General features: G+C 45.1%; 1 protein-coding gene across 4 annotated transcripts in view; it reads left to right on the top strand.

Moving 5' to 3' along the window:
* LOC109853565 (zinc finger protein squeeze-like) overlaps positions 1-12,154 on the top strand; it is a 75,482-nt gene that overhangs the window by 32,009 nt on the left and 31,319 nt on the right. The window lies entirely within an intron of this gene.

Raw genomic sequence — 12,154 nt, 5'->3', positions numbered from 1 at the left:
GATTGGAAGAACGAAGCTCGTCGACAAAGTAAACGGATCCTTGTTTTATCGCGCGATGTAACGAGGCGTCCCCTTAAACTTTTTCCCGAATCGCGCGACACAAATTCGCGTTGCGCGTCTTCGAGCCAGCAGTCGTCGCACAACTCGATAGCAAGCGATTTATATAATAAAAGCAAACGCTCTGCCGCGGATTTGACGAGAATATCATCCAGAGCTAACCTGGTTTTCCACCGGCTCGTCGCTTATCTTTTTATTTCCGCCGTTGCGTCGCCTCGCGGCCGCGAGCCTGCCGAGCGTTTCTTAACCGTAAATAGCGTCGAAAGAAGGACTCGCATTGATTTTAGCCGGCCTATCTCTCGACCTTCCTCGTCTTCTCTTTCTGTCTATCTCTCTGCGGTTCTCTTTCTTGCTTTCTCTCTCTTTCTCTTTCTCTCCCTCTTGTTGCGACCACCCACGGCCAAATAACTACTGCTCAGCCACCCCTTACATTAATAACCGCCCTTCTCCACATATCCCACCCCTCGTCATCGTCCTCCTCCGAGCCAGGGTGGTGCTCGAGCTGGGCGTGTATGCACGCGCGCGTATACGTAGAGGGTCGCTTTAGATTTCCACACTTCGACCGATAAAATGTTTTAAATGCACCCGCGTATGCAATCTCCGAGCGCTCGGCTGCGTATACGAGGGATAGAGGGTGCGGAAACTTGTAGCGGTATCTCGTGCGAGCATTCAGGTTGAGGTTTCAGCCGCGTGAATCGGAATATTTCTATTTTCGAGCGTCTTGAGGAGGAACGATCGAATCGCGCAAAATTTATACTCATATCGCATGCAAACTCGACAAACTTGTGTCGACTCCAGGTAAATCATAAATCTTAATTCTACCCGAACAAACAGGCTCTGATACTTAATTTGCATTAGTCGATCTTAATTAACGATTTTATGTTTTATCGCTACTTCCATTGTCTCTTGATAAGCGAAACGGCTTCACATACAACACATAAACTCTGCGGCGAAGTAGAACAACATAAATATTCAAAACTCGTGTCTGCGATGTTTATAATGTTGCACTTTTGTTTCGCGAGGTACTGCTGTATTACACGCCTATTTATTTGTTTGTTATTTTATATTTAGCTTTAATGGCGCAAAAATAAAAATAAAAAAAAGTATAATTGATATTGCTACAGACTAATTAATATCGAGCTACCGTGCGAAGTTGCATACTTGCAAACCCTGTATTTTTGCAACGGCAACAATTCCGTTATAGCGTTTGTACCGCGTATTGATTTCTCATTTCGATGAAATTCTGGCGCGGCGGGGCACGCGGCGATTGGTCGCTCGTGTTCAAAAATCGGCGGGAATTCGCCGGCGTGCCGACGTACTCCTCCCTCCTCTCATTCTCTCGCCACCTCATCCGTTCCGTTCGCTCCGCAAATATGCACACGAGTTACATCGTTCGCGCGTATATATGCACGCGTGTCTATATATTATACATATAATTCATTAACCGAAATTTGCGAGAGAACGCGCAACCGTTAAAACGCGCGGTGACGGGGTGGGAGACAACGAAACGAAAGAACGAGGTCGGCGCGGTGGGAGAAGGCGGCGTAGAGAATATAATATCGACGAGTGTCCACGATATCGATAGCTGGTCAATATCTGTAGCCTAGACAAATACCTGGTCGAGGGTGCAGAGTATAGGGTTGGAGTGAGAGAAACGAACGAGAGAACAAGGGAGAGAGGGTGTGCGTCCACCCCCTCTTGCGCCAGCAACGCGCGAGGATGACCAAACGGCCGGACCAATGAGGGTTCGGCTCGCCCCACCGAGACGATCACGCGTGAAAAAGCGCGGGAATTTTTCAATCGTCCGATCGCTCAATAATGGAACCGAAGTTACGCGCCGCCACCGTCGCAAGCGCACACGACCGCGCGAGCGCGTGAACGCAGTATGTATATTCAGTACGTACACACTCTTGTGCGCGCGGGCGCACGTATACATGTACGTGTCCGTAAGCGTATGCGACGATCGGGATGCATACGAAGGGAGAGAAAGAGGGACACAGAGATAGAGTCCGCGCGCGCATAGCAGCAGGCCAGAGGCTACCAAAGATTATCCCTTCGGCAGCGGGCAAAACTCAATTTCCCGGCCAAAATCTAATGATCGGCCACCCTGCGCGTCAGAAATTAATCGGTTTTCCCGGTGCCGCTAAGCGGACGAGCCGCGTATGTGTTGCCGCCTGCGAAAATCGCTGTATCCGAAAAGCAGCCGGCGATAGAATATGACGCGGATTTCTAGTCACAAAAGGATCGCGCGGTGAGCGATGGTTAAACGCCGCTCTGCGCAAGCCGGTAATCCGGGCGTTCATACGGTAACATCTATGACCTAATGATCCATCGATGAGCGCAATCCACGTTACAAAAGACGGTGATGCGTAATGGCCATAGTTATCGATAACGCATCGGCATTCGCCCCGGAGCAAGTTCGTAACGATTTCCTATCGGATGTAATTTCGCGTGAAGGTTATATCCCGCGGAACAAGGTGCGGCTCTTTGTGTCCATTGCAAGGACTACAAGGAAAGGGTTAAAAATAGGGATCTTCCTCTCCCTCTCTCTCTCTCTCTCTCTCTCTCTCGCCCTGACGGGGGCGTCGTCGATGTTAGCGGTGCTTGAAAAAAGGAGCACGTCCTGCCGACGAAATTGACCGGACAATTTTAAAGCTCACTTAATACTGCGAAAAATTGCCGTTTCGTCGGCGCATGAATAAAAATTAAGGCTTCTGCCTTCGTTTACCCGCCGTCCCGTTTTCGCGAGCGCGCGCGCGCACAGAATAGTTTGAAAATGAACCTGCATATCCGTATTTACGAGGTGCCGCTGTAAAATAGGGAAAAGGAATATCGCTCCTGAATTCATACTGCGAGAGATCCTTTTCTCGTTTCCTTTCGGCAACCGGCCTGTTTCAGGGATCCGGCCGCGCGCGTTTTTCCGTCCCTCTCGCACTTTTAATTCGCTAATTTCGCCCGGTTAAGAATTCATGCGGTGGAATGCCTCTCGGCGAACATCTCGAGAAAAATCAAAGCAACGAGAGGAGACGGCTCGAGGGAGGCTCGCAAGTGCACCGCGGAAAAGAGCGACGTCCGGTGGTTCTTTTATCACAAATGGCGCGGAATGAAAGATTAAACAACAGTGCGGCACTTTGAACACGAGACATAAAAATAACGAGTGGGGAAGTGACGACAAGTCGCGAAACGAACACCAAGTAATTTTTTTTTCTTTATTTCATCAGCCTATTCCGGCACAAACTTCTCGCGTGAAATTAACGACAGAACAGTCTTTGCATTTCGAGAATATTCTAAGCCTCGGAAGTTGATTAATTTTCGTTGATTAATATAACGCGCAGGCTAATCAGCCAGCCGACCTATAGCCCGGCTATGAATGTTTTAACAGAGCAAGCGTTAGTTCTAATACCAGCCCAGCGTACAGCAGCGCGGCGTACTCGTAAATTACTCGCACGCCAGAATTCATGCATTCATGCAATTTTGCGAGCGATGTAACCGGCCCACGTTTAGTAATTAACACACTCAAACTCCGGTTTCGCCGCGGCAACTTAAAAAGACGCGATTATCGACATATGCCGAAATATGCTGCAATTTTGTAGTCTTTCTGCTTATATAACTAGCTTTTATGTGAACTTGAAAATTATACACAAAAAACATTAATACATACAATGAGACATAAAAACAATAATTTTCGAGATTCACGATCTATTGTTCTACTGGGGATTTCCCGACTTAATCATTAAATTAGCATTTTGTCTTTTAAAATACCGTGAACTCTGACGGAATAAGATGCGTTTCTGGAAGAAAAGAAAAATGATTAGGCAACGAGAAACACGCCGTATGGTCCGTGGTCGAAAATAAAAAAGAATGAACGTACAGTCACGGCGCATATGCATAGCTTATAGGTGTACAATGTATATATACATATATATATGTACATAGACGCAGCGGCCTATTCTAATTTTCTACGAACCCTTCCGCGGCGGTTCCGCATTTTTTCCGTGAGGGTTAATTTGAATAGAGCTTCTGCCGTGGGTGGAAAGAGTACGTAAGAGGGGGGAACGATAGTCCGATGATGATAGATACGCTTTTTTTGTCTCGACCTTGGGCCGTATCGAACAGAATGATTCGACAATAAAACTGACCGTCAAATCTTTTTTTATGCCCGTCTATCGAGCAGCCGCTGTTGCGAGACACGATCGCTTCCGGATCGATTACGAGACCGCGACGAAACGTCGACGACGACACGGGAGCATGATCGCGAATCGCCTTGGATAATTTTTCCGACTCATCGCCCGCGCACCGATTGTCAACGCGCTGTTTGTGATACGAGATAAGAAATCTCGGTGCAATATTTGCACGACGCTCTGTTGACAGATGCGAATGGTGAACTAATAGCCGGCAAATTGACATTTTTGCGTAGCGCTTTAACGACAGAAAATTCTGCAAAAAATAGATGACTCAAAAATTGCAAAAAAGACACAAAAAATTTACTTTGTCGAGAAGTGTAAATTTACAAGTTTATAGCCACATAACTTTTTTATTATTTTGTTTTGTTTTTTTTTTGTACTATTAATTAGAAGTGGGAACGATGCGAAATGTAAGTACCGCGTTCTCGAATTGCTTCCCAAACAGCGGTTAAGTCCTTTTTCACGGAGAGCTCGGCGATTCTGCTGCCTTTTTGTTCAACACCTTGTACGCGCCGTTAGTGGTCGATGAAACTAATTACGCGGGATGGCAAAACGTGAACTATAGTATGCATATTGTGGGTTATAGTGCACTTGCTTCGTTTTTTCCCACCCGCAGTTAATTAAAATTTAATGGGAAAGGAAACCGCGAGCTCGCCTAGCCGGACAAATCACGTGACTCGTGCGAGTTCTCCATAGTTCAGTTTATGAAGAAATGGAAGTGAGATACTTTTAAAACAGAATTTAAAAACTCTTGAATAATCCGTATGTAATGCGCGAGATAATTGTTCCAATTGCGTTATTTTATCGAATACTTGTGATATCTTAACGTATTGCGTCAAAAGCACGCGAGTCTTACAATTGATTTAAAGTTAAGTGAAATCAATTAGAAACGATTTAATAAACTCAATAAAAATAGAATAATAGACAAAATTATATTTGTACGATCTATATATATATTTCTTACAAACGTTTTTCAAGGCGCGTTAACTTTTTCCGCAGCACGCAAATCCACATCGCGTCCTGAGATTGTTGCCATGAGAGTGATTTTTTTCCGCGGCTATCTTATCTGTCGCAGCTGATATAGAATAGTCCGAGATGCAGCTAGAAGTAATAAGCATTCGTTGAAGTATAAAAAGCAAGGTCGCGTTAGTTTTCACGTTCTCGTGAATTCGTCGTTTTATTTATTGCGATTTAAAAGCGATCTTTTCTTCCCGTCTCTTTCTATTAACTGTCCTAATTTTGTGATTAAACCTTCGCTGCAATTCGGAAGCAGCAATCAAAAATGACGCTCGAGAACGTCACTAAATCGAGACGATTCGAAAGAGAGAAAGATTGAGAGAAGAACGAAGAGAGAAGGTTCACGATTCTTGCAAGACGCTTAAAGAGACACCGCCGTTTTAATCTTTGAATTCGGCCGAAAGTTCACCCTTGCTTTACTGACTTACTTTCGCAACCCTTTCGCGAGGAACGCAGGCGAGACGCGTCTTCGAGATTCGCCTAGCAAGACGAAAATATCCCTTCTCTTCTACCAACGCGGCGAAACATAAGCACGCCGTGGAAACAAAAGGAATATTTGAAACACAAATAAAATATCCTCTTTGGTCTCTTTTCTCTCTCGCGCAAATTAATTATTTTATACTGAAAATGTCGTTCTTGAAATCTCATCATTTTCAGCGACGCGTTGAAGCGCTTTTCGAAAAATATATACATACACACAGACATCGATTCATCAAAATAATCTGCCTTGTGGTTATTTATATATTTACAATTTAATTCTCTCTAAAGTAAGTGCTTGCTAATTAATGGCCGTTACTGAACACACAAACAAGCACCATCAATAACGACGTATTCATCGCTCCAAGTTTAAAAATCGTGAACGTTATATACGAACGAACCGAATTTCGAGACGAGAGTATCGCGAAGCGGATATATTCTCAGCCGCCCAATCTTTCCGTCTCGCGTCGCGCGTATAATTATATACCTCTGCCAGTGAGCGGTACGTCTGACAAAATGTAGATTAACTTTCTAATCTAGCATGAAAGCCGATCTTTTTTTCCACGCAAAATCAAGTATATTATGATCCTCGAGCGGTCGTAGCGAGCGCGATCACGTTTTAGCGCGCGACGCGGAGAACCGGTCAGTAGGTTAAGGATACTTAATGCTCCTCAACCTCGAATGCAATAACTTCGCGCCGACAAATGCCGCGACGCTGGCAGAACGCTTCTTTTTTTTTCTTTTTCACTTGCGTTATCGATAGTTATTAGTGGCGCGCGCGAGATAGGTGATTCGCGCTACGAATATTGCAACACATCGTCGCGATATCTTATTGATATTACTCTAATGACTTTATAATGTTAACATATCGTCTCGGATACAGCGTGAATTACATTTTCATGACTAAGTAATTTATTAATTATATAATATTGCAAATAAATTTAATTTATTCTTCTAAAAACTGTTGCGTTCTCGCTAGACGCGATGGAATCTCAATCAACAAACATATCATCTTTTTTCCAGCAAGACAAAATATTCAAAAACAAACTTTGGAAAAAGAACAATCTACAGACGTTGGAGCGTATCAAAGCTCCGATAATAATATCCGATAATATTTTCCATCCTCGCGAAAGAGAAGATGCATCTCTTTATCTGCTCTCGCAACTCGGCGATGCCGAGTCTCGGTCTGGAAAGATTTACGCGGACCATTTATATCGGCCGCTCGGGGCCGGCGGGGTCAAGAATATTGAGCACGGTCGGCCGTAAAATAAGATATAGATTTCCATCTAGTAAACTTTCTACACGGCATGTGTGGGAGGTAACGCCATACGGTATACGAGGGCGCAGCAACTCGCGTCTTACGTTGGAAACTTCGGGCCTGGTTTTGTTGTGTGCGCGTCGTCATGTACATTCTATCTACGTATAAACAGTATGTGTATATACACACGACAGGCTTAAGTTGCGTGGACATCTCGACGATGCGCCACGGGCTTTAAACTTCAACTGCTCACTTTCTCGCAAATGCTTATTTCCTCAGAGAGAATCGCAAGTCTTTATATTATTGCCACTTTTGCGAAAGTTTCAAACAAATGCATTTAGTGCGTGAGGAATGATAGACAATGACTCTTCTTATCTCGAAGAATTTTTCGCTCAAAATCAGATATTATCTATAATTAGAGTCGCGCGCGTTCGGAATGGTGGTTCATTGTTAATTCAGTTGTACGTCAACTTCATCGAGGAATCAAAGGTCGTTCAACTGGCAAGTTCGGGAGATTAGCGGAGGGAGGGAGGGACGGTCTTCCAGAGGATCTCACGAACAAATGGCTCGCGATGAAAAATCGTAAAGACACGAGGGCCATCAGGACTTAGCTCCGGCCACTCGACAGGCCGAACGTTCGTTCTGAGACATTAATTTTTACCCCTTTTTACCCCGGTCTGCCTAATGACCCGAGGTTCGTCGACGTTTCCTACGACGACGAGAGACAGACAGGGAGAGAAACGCGAGAGGAAGGAAAGCGAGAAGAGAGAAAAAAAAGTCCGACGAAATGCCTGTTAAGCGGTGAGAGATTGTCGTCGGGAGAAAAGAGTGGTCTTGTTCTGCATCCAGAACAACGATCGTTACTACTCGCGAACGAATGGAAGAAGCTGGCAAGCCGCGTGTATTCGTCTTCCGGTGTCTTATATAATTCGTTTTCTTTTTTTTTCGGTGTCTCTTTTCTAACTATATATATGTAGGAGCGCCACTTCAACCCCTCGTTTCCGCGCGGGCCCTTTCCCCGTTAGACAGACTTGACTTGTTTTCAGCCCCCTCCTCGCCGAAAGGCGAGGAAGCGTCGACATCGTCTCGGCGACAATGGGTCTCATCAGGCATCGAGAATAAATTATGCTCGGTTGAGTCCGCGAGAAAAATTACCGGCCGGCCCGAAATTAGAGCTCGTTGACGCCGCACGATGAGAAGTTGTCGAGCGTGAGTATTCTGCTCGATGAGATTTTGTGTTCGTGAAAGTATTTCGGGACGTGTATATTTACGTTTCCACTTGACGAATACAACGTGTAAATTCTGTATTTACATTAAAAAAAAAAAAATACAAATCTTTGATTATTGTCACCGAAAGCGCGATAATACGATATCCTCAACCTCTCTCGCTAAAATCGTTTGAATTTTTGTATCGCGTTTCTGTATCGCGATCCCAAAAATTCCACGTGCCGACCGATCGATTTATGGGGTCAAAATTGATCGCAAAAAAAGGGTTCATCGGCCTCGATGCGTGGAAATAAGTGTGCCACAACGACGAGTAAGGGTTACGGATCTCATCGGGTCGGTGACCTCGATGTGTTCCCCGTGAACGGCCCCAAAAAAGCGAAGGCATTGGTTAAAAAAAAAAAAAATAAAAAATAAAAAATGTGTAAGAGCCAAAGAGTTTCGGGCAAGGCAGGTGAAGCGCTTCGAGAGGGTGCAAGAACGAGAAAAAGATAGAGAGACGGGACTACCATATGCCCGAATAATGTTCCACCCGCGCACGACCCGACCAACCGGCAACAACAGGAAGTTCGTTGGTATCATCGTCGTCGCAAGAAGAAACATCGCGAAGCATCTTCTCGAGCGTTGAACGACCTTGCTCGCGACTTTTCGAATCTTCGCGTTTATTCGCGTTAATTTGAAATTTGCTAAATGATTTTGATATGCTATCAATACTTCGTAAAAGATTTAATCTTTCGAATTAAACTTCTTATACATATCTAATTTGAACGACACGTTAATTAATATTAAATTACACTCATACCACTTAAATTTTCTTAAATTATTTTAATCTCATTTTTTACGTTTCCTAAAACATACGTTATATAAATTCGTAATTTTATTTAATCACTCAATCCATGTAGTTGTAATTACGATGCGTTAAATAACGACCAATCAAGACTGTGTCAACGGCCGTTGTTGAAAAAGAACTTGTTTTCCGGAGAGTAGGAAAAACGTATGTTGCGAAACACAGTAACGAACAGCGAAAGCGCAATAACGACACGCGGGAGGACGAAATAAAGAGTCCGGTAGTAATCTTTGCTTCATAAAATTTTGATGATCGCTTACGAATACGACGCGCCCGGACGAAGCGAATAGGTCGCATTCGACAAAATAAACGCGCGCCTAACCAAGTTACGGGATTATTGATCAACTATTACCGCCCTTTGCTGTGCCCGGCCGCGATTCCCGAACGCTTGCCCGCGTGCCTTGCCCCGCATCATCAAACGGCGTATCCTGTCCGCTTAGAGACTGGATTCCGCGAGCCTGCCTCGCCCGCTATCGACTCGAAAATTCACTTCGACTCGACTCTTGTGTGCATCGCGAACCTTGAACTTTCCGGCGACGACGTCGGCGACGACGAGTTGCAAAATCCGCAGCCGCACCCCCGACGTCATCGCGCAAGTAGCATCGTTAAGTCCGCGAGTTTGAATATCCCGCGATATAATGTCGCTTATTTCGAATTTCGTTTACTTTGAGACCCGGTAGACACGCGAAAATGATCTCCGTGCTTATATTCGTCGAAATCTAAACCGGTCACAACAGTTATTAAGTCCAATTTTATTTTGGTACACGGAAAAATGTGTCTCGTTTATCTATTTGCTTGCAGTCGAAACTCAAACTTACTGATATAAAGCTCAAGTTCTGGATGTAGTGTATAGAGTTTTATTTTATTCAGAACGTGATGGTTTGTGCAACGTCGATTTCGCGACGCCACTATTGCCAGGCAACTGAAGAAAGTGAAACAAACTGGCTGGGAACGAGTCCCGATAGGTAGATCATTGTTCATTCTCTTTCTCTTTCTCTCTCTCCCTCTCTAATCTCGAGTGCATAATTTATCATGTTCTGAGTGCCGTGGAGTCGCACTTTCTCCGATAAGTAATGAAAAGCGAGAATTTCAAGCCGAAACACGCCTTCGAGAACGCTCGATGACTACGAGTTTGGAAGAGGCTGTACCCGGGTGATTTTGCCCTAGACTACTGATGATGACTGTACCCCGTGTGTGTGTAGGGGAGATACCCACACATCGTAGCGCGCTCCCGTGCACAAATACACACGCACATACACGGGAGAAATTTCGCACGTACATACGTACAGCACATTCGCCAGGGGGTAGAAATCATTAAAGGGGCGTGGCGTGCCCGTGGTTGCCCGGATGACGGTCACGTGAACCAAGATGGCCGCTAGCCGGGTGGGCTCCCCTCTTTGCAACAGTCATTTGTTATCGGCCATTTTATTTTAATGATTTCCATGCATGCGTGAAACGCTTCGGTGCATCGCTCGGGAAAGGGATGCACTCTCTTGCCCTCTCGTTCGCGCTCCCTGCTTCTCTCTCGCTCCCGCTCGCAATTCTATGTGCCTGGTAACGTGTTCTCCTAGCGCAATATACGCCACGCCGGGCCGAACGTGGAGCTAACGCCGGTTTCATGGTAATTCCGAAGCCTATAAATTTTCAGCCGCGCGTCCACGATAATGCCCCCGCGCGTTATTCTTTCGATAAATCTGGATGGCGCCATCCGATAATGATTTCCACGGAAAGTAATTTCATCTGTTCGACGCGCGCTATGTGACATCCGCAGCAGGCGACGCTGACCACCGCGCGCGTATTTCCCGCGAAACGGGACACACCTCTCGACGGTAGCGATACGAGTTAACACCAAAGTGATCGAAGTGACCGTTTAACCGCTCGCCACGTTTTAACGTTGCTGCACTGGCCTGCAGTATCAAAAGTCTCCTTTACGAAAACGAATCATTTCATATAATACGACGGGAAAAGTTTTGGCATATCAGTTATGGCTTTATATGTTCGCTTCTGTTTTAATCTATATTAAAATTATTTATCCTCTTTTAAATTTTAGATTGATTGATTTTAATGTGTGCGTAAAAGCAATTATTTTGTTGAAAAGCGACGCACACACACACACACTTCTCCAACATTCTCCGAAATAGAAGAATTTGTTCGAGGATGTCGAACGTGGAGAGAAAGGGGAAACAGAAGGCGGTTCCGGTATAGCAGTTAATTATGCGACTATATAGCACGGTTGATTATTAATGACTGTCACGGGAATAATTATCAAAACACAACGACTCAATTGTTCGACTCGCGTACCTAGCCGGACTAGCGAAACCGTAATTAATGTAGACCAATAAACATGGCGCGCCCATATAACCCGTCTAAATAATTAATTCTCGATTTTTGTTGCGGCGCGGGCGATCGAGTCCGAATGACGTTTTACTAGAGCGAATTTACTAGCGCGTGACTGATGTAACACGCGGCGCGGTCTGCGGGAATTGTCGCGGCCACCCCGTGTACATTGTAATAGTTGCGCGCGCGCGACGACGGAAATCTTTTTATATACCATCAACTCGCGAACGATCGCGCTTCCTCTCGACCCGATGTGGAAGAAAGCATCAACGATTCCCCCGGACACGTAAGAAAATTAATGGAGGCTGTCACATTACCGTCGTACTTTTAGGCTAAATTTGAAGTTTAATCGCTTTTCGACTCTCGCTTTAGCGAGGAGCGGTGCGGATAAGCGCGCTTTAATTAGCAACGAGCCGAGGCGAGAGAGAGAGAAAGAGCTATAGACCGCCTTTTCCGAAAATACTTTCTCGTCGAACCAAGGTTAATGTAATCCGCCGCGCAGTACGTGAGAAAGTTAAATTTTTCAACGGTCACTTTGCACCTAGACTTGAATCGCGCTATTAATCGCCGTCGTGAATAAACGCGACGACGAACGTGATGCCGAAACACACAGAGACGCAGAGAAGCGTGTGCGTAAAGTTTTCCGAAGGATTCTCATCATCACGTAACACGTCTGGCGTTATATTATATTGTTTAGCGTTTAAAGCGTTGTTGCATGTTTCTCCAATTCTATACGATGCGCGTACAGTCGTC

This window comes from Pseudomyrmex gracilis, unplaced genomic scaffold, assembly GCF_002006095.1.
Source record: "Pseudomyrmex gracilis isolate BER0280 unplaced genomic scaffold, ASM200609v1 scaffold_50, whole genome shotgun sequence".
NCBI classification, from domain to species: domain Eukaryota; kingdom Metazoa; phylum Arthropoda; class Insecta; order Hymenoptera; family Formicidae; genus Pseudomyrmex; species Pseudomyrmex gracilis.
Note: the sequence above shows the minus strand (reverse complement) of the source record. Positions and strands in the feature narration are given on the sequence as shown.